This window comes from Notolepis coatsorum, assembly GCF_963971535.1.
Source record: "Notolepis coatsorum genome assembly, chromosome: 19".
NCBI classification, from domain to species: Eukaryota; Metazoa; Chordata; class Actinopteri; order Aulopiformes; family Paralepididae; genus Notolepis; species Notolepis coatsorum.
This window is the reverse complement of record NC_140183.1, coordinates 57,884,308-57,889,307: the sequence shown is the minus strand read 5'-3', so window position 1 is coordinate 57,889,307 and position 5,000 is coordinate 57,884,308. Positions and strand designations below refer to the sequence as shown.

Genomic DNA, 5,000 nt, shown 5'->3' with positions numbered 1-5,000 from the left:
TGGCGCACCACGTACAGCGCTGCGGTGCAACGCGGCCGTCCAGGGTTCGACTCCTGGTCCCGGCGACCTTTGCAGAATGTCTTCCCCCGTCTATCTCCCATTCTTCCTCTCTCTCTCTACCGGACTGCCCAGTAGCAAAAAACAATAAAAATATACCAAAAACATAATAATAAAAAAAAAAAGCTTATAAGCTATAAGGCCATAAAGCAAGTCCTGGAAAGTATTACGAACGATGAAGTGAATCTAATCTATAGCCTAGTAATTCACTATAAAACTTGTATGGTCCATGTTTTGTGACAGCGTCGCTGTCCATGGTGCTGAAGGTGTGTGTGTGTGTGTGTGTGTGTGTCTGTGTGTGTCTGTGTGTGTGTGTGTCTGTGTGTGTGTCTGTGTGTGTGTGTGTGTGTGTGTGTGACTCTTGTATATATAGGCACGTTATTGCATATGCATAAGGCTTGTGTTTTGTAACTTTGTAAAAATCATTACCTTGTATTTTATCGTGCTGTGACTAAGTAGGTCATGTCATGTTGTTACATGCAATAATATGATTTGTGGTGTCTAATGAAGCTCAGAAATCATCCTTGCCTATGTCAGAGCGTGAGCTTAACACGGCCCTGCCTCCCGAGTCCCGGGGCAGCATGTCGAGGTGTCCTTGTTGTAAAGCGCTTTTGATACTGCTGCTGCAAGGGCATTTTTATTTGATTAACTAAAAAATATACCGTATGTATATTCACCTCATACAGCCCTGGTCAAAACATTGGATATTGGAACCAAGCCACACTTCATTCTCAATGACTTCTCAAGAATGGATCCATTCTTCTTTGGAACTTCCCTTTTTGGACTTGATGTCCTCTACCACCCTGCACACCTGTCACAATATGCACTGGTTCATGCTCATTTACAAAACCCTCCTTGGGTTGTCCCCCTCTATGTCACCTGTTGCAAATTACATCTGCCACTTACAACCCTTGTTCTGCTCAACACATTCTCCTAAAGATTCCAAAAATATACACTGCACCTGGTCAAATGTAATTTAGGGCTGCTGATGCCAGGGACTGGAACAACCCACAACAATCTCTCAAACTGGTCAACTTTATGCCTAAGTCAACATTCAAGCACTCTCTGATGAACATTCTCACTGATTCCTGCAACTGTTTCTCAACCCAGTAACATCCCCAACCCCCTGTCTGGCATGGTGCCCCTCTCACTGCTATATTGCTTGTTGTATGTATATTTATATTCTAATAACATATATTGTACTATGTCGGAAATGTTTAATCCTGAATTCCTTTTCAGTTTTCAGTTCCTTTTTTGTTCTTAATTGATTTGCCTGGTTAAATAAAGGTAAAATAAAAAAAGAGAGAGAGAGAATGAAAAGATAAGTGGAACTCATGCAGGCAAGCATGCAGTGTATTCCACCACTTCACCGATAACATCCTCCAGTTCCTATTCTGAGCCATGGATGTCAAATGTTTGTCTGATCTGTGTGATCATAGGTTAATTCACTCCAGCGGGACGGCGTCACTAACACACGAACAAAAACAAAAGTGTTTACTTTCAACCGCCGTTCGGTCGCACTTTTCACCGCAGGATCCGGATGAGAAATTATGTGGTCGTATTCGATAATTTAACACACTATGCTACTCAGACATGAACGATGACTCTGCGTTACACAGTATAAGTACGCCTTGACGAATGTGTGCGTGTGTGTGTACATGTGTGTGTACGTGGTGCTTGTACGCCCCACGTACGCCCATGACATGTCATTACATTCGCACAGCGAGTGAGATGAGGGTGCCGGTAAACGCGTCCCTCAGCCGGTTTACCCGGGAATTCCGGTGATGTAACATTTCTCACGCGCTCTCCAACCCCCGACGCATGAGCCCCACTGTGTAACAGGGAGACATCAAGCCCGACGAGAGAGGAGGGAGAGGAGGGAGAGGGGAGGGAGAGAGGAGGGAGAGGAGGGAGAGGAGAGAGGGAAAGGAGGGAGAGAGGAGGGAGAGGAGGGAGAGGAGAGAGAGGAGGGAGAGAGGGAGATAGGAGGGAGATGAGGGAGAGAGGAGGGAGAGGAGAGAGAGAGAGAGAGAGGAGGGGGAGAGAGAGAGGGAGGGAGAGAGGGAGAGAGGAAGGAGAGGGGAGGGAGAGAGGGAGAGAGGGAGAGAGGAGAGAGATAGGAGGGAGAGGAGGGAGAGAGGAGGGAGAGAGGGAAAGGACGGAGAGAGGGAAAGGAGGGAGAGAGGAGGGAGAGGAGGGAGAGGAGGGAGAGGGAGGGAGAGGAGGGAGAGAGGATGGAGAGGAGGGAGAGAGGAGGGAGAGAGGAGAGTGAGAGAGAGGAGGGAGAAAGGAGAGAGAGGAGGGAGAGGAGGGAGAGAGGAGGGAGAGGAGAGGGGGAAAGGAGGGAGAGAGGAGGGAGAGGAGAGAGAGAGGAGGGAGAGGTGGCTTCAGCGTGTAATAATGAGGAGACAAGGAGGCTCACTCGCTCTGCAGGCGAGCGCGTAGCGAGAGTTTAATCACAGGCAACACCACCACCATCCACTATCCAACCACTCGGCCGCTGAGCCCTGATGAGATCTGTGACACCCACCACACACATACATGCACACACACACATACACACACGCATGCACACACACGCCATCATTTCAGTTTTAAGAGAACAGTGATGAAATCAGCCGAGAGGGGACAACAAATATTGACTCGAATGGAAGATTTTACAAAGGTATGAGAGAGAGAGAGAGAGAGAGAGAGAGAGAGAGAGAGAGAGAGAGAGAGAGAGAGAGAGAGAGAGAGAGAGAGAGAGAGAGAGAGAGAGAGATAGGGGGAAAGCACTCCCTCCATCAGCAGTAGTGTGATCAATATCAGTGTCTGACAGGGCACTGCTCCGGCCTTTACTGTAAATCACTTGCCATTATGATGGGACCCTAAATCACAATAACACACAATAACCTCACACAGTCATAGACACACACACACACACACACACACACACACACACACACACACACACACACACACACACACACACATACATACACACACACACACACACACACATACACACACACACACACACACACACACACACACACACACACACACACACACACACACACACCAAATCACACATACACACGTAGAAATGACCCAAGACTCCCACACAAACCAACACAACATAATATTTATGTCCTGACAGGGTGTTCCAAAAATGCAGGCCAACGCGGGCCAAGTGGAGAGAGAAAGAATAGGCAAATATAGTGCTATCTGTCTAGAGAAGCGCCGTGAGCACGACCTCCGCTGAAATACGACAGCAGCGGAGACACTGGACGTGCTGGAGGATGACGCATTACAAGACGTGCCAGCGGGATGAAAATGGAGTAGTTCCCGTCACCGAAATGGGGGCGGGTGCTCCGTCATGTACCACTATCGCCGTCGACGACTGGAGATGGCTCGACGAGTCGTAAGCAGAATTTCCCTTTTTTGCGAGGGATTGAGAAACACATTCAGTGTCAGAATGTTGAGAACAGTACGTCAGCCAATGCCCACGCCTCGTGAAACCCATGTGACACATTCCAGGAAATTAAAGTAGGTTGAATCGTTTCCCTTTTATGAAAAGTCTCCGACGGTCGTTTGACTGGCATCGCGCGCCCCCGACTTCCCCCCTGTACTGAATATGTGTCTACGTAGGAGCTAGAGAATGTTAGACCGGAGGATATGATATTTACCCTTCACAAACTCCTTCACAATTCATATATCGTCTCCTTTATGCTTCCCGTTGTGGCCATTTAAAACAGTATAGAAAACACGTGAAAGATTCATCGCAGAAGGTTTTTGATATTCATTATTATTGTAAGAAATGTATTATACTAGTATTATTGATACAAAACACTATTGTGTTTGACAGCCATCCATCTCGTGATGTGCAAGACAACACTGAGTCAGTGGAAAGACACAGCCATGTTGTCACTCCATTTGGACAGAATAATGTGACACAGAACAGAGAAGTCCATTTATTCCATGTGTCTCATGAATTTGCTATTGTTACCGGCGACAATATTCACTTTGTTAATAACCTGCGGTTATTTTGCTATCGTGTAGCAATAAGAGAACAACTAAGGCGGTTCATTCATTAGACTACATAAGTGAAGTTCCCTTTATGGATGTTTTCCTACACAACTTTTCTAGTCTCTCTCTCAGCTAACATTGCAGTATATTGCAATGTAATTAATCATACTATTATGCAGCTATACACATCGGCCAGTCAGTAGTCTGGATCGGCGCCATGTGACCATGGGTATACGCACGCCATTGGCCGACTATTTCAGTCTGAATTATCCTCCCTTCCGCTATCTCCGTCACTATTTTGCAAGGGCACCGTCGCTGCATCCGAGGCTCAGCCAAGGAAACTATAAAAGAAGGAAGGGTCATCAGTCACTGTGTAGCGTGTGAACGCACATTGGTGCCAAGTGTGGAAACTTTCAGTTTGTCCGACATTGACTGGGATCCAGCCATCTCCTCGTTATGACCTGTCATTTAAACAGGTTATTACCTTGGATGTCAGCATCATCGGTTTGTTGCTTTGTTAACGAGCTAACGTTTGATATATTGGTTGATGTATATTCCCTCAGATAGCTTGTATATTTAGAATTTGAATACAGGCTTCAATAGAGCTGGCACCAAGCAGAGCATAGAACGCTGGTATTCTGCCGTGACAAGCCTTCCTTCTTTTATAGTTTCCTTGGGCTTAGTGCCGCCCAGGATGATTGTGATTGATTTAAAGAAATATAAACAGCCGGAGCGTTTTTCCCCTATAGACATGTTCGCTGTTTACAAACATACCGCGTTCGAGCCAATCAGCAACACCAACTGAGTCACGTGACTAAGTTGCCCCCCTACCTGCACGAGCCGCTGCGTTAAAAAAAATACGACAGGGCTCTATGGAGAAATCATGACACTCCCCTCACTAAAAGTAGTTTCAAACGAAAACGGCTGAATGTCAT

General features: G+C 46.6%; 2 protein-coding genes across 2 annotated transcripts in view; one reads left to right on the top strand and one right to left on the bottom strand.

The window, feature by feature from the left end:
* The window catches only part of adam22 (ADAM metallopeptidase domain 22), a gene marked incomplete at its 5' end in the record, with an annotated part of 200,552 nt that overhangs the window by 187,648 nt on the left and 7,904 nt on the right, over positions 1-5,000 (bottom strand). The gene's annotated exons all lie outside the window — the stretch shown is intronic.
* Positions 3,496-5,000, top strand: part of slc25a40 (solute carrier family 25 member 40) — a 63,358-nt gene continuing 61,853 nt past the window's right edge. The window contains exon 1 of the mRNA XM_084336835.1: positions 3,496-3,585. The gene's annotated coding sequence lies outside the window, so the exon portion shown is untranslated. The remainder of the gene's footprint in view (positions 3,586-5,000) is intronic.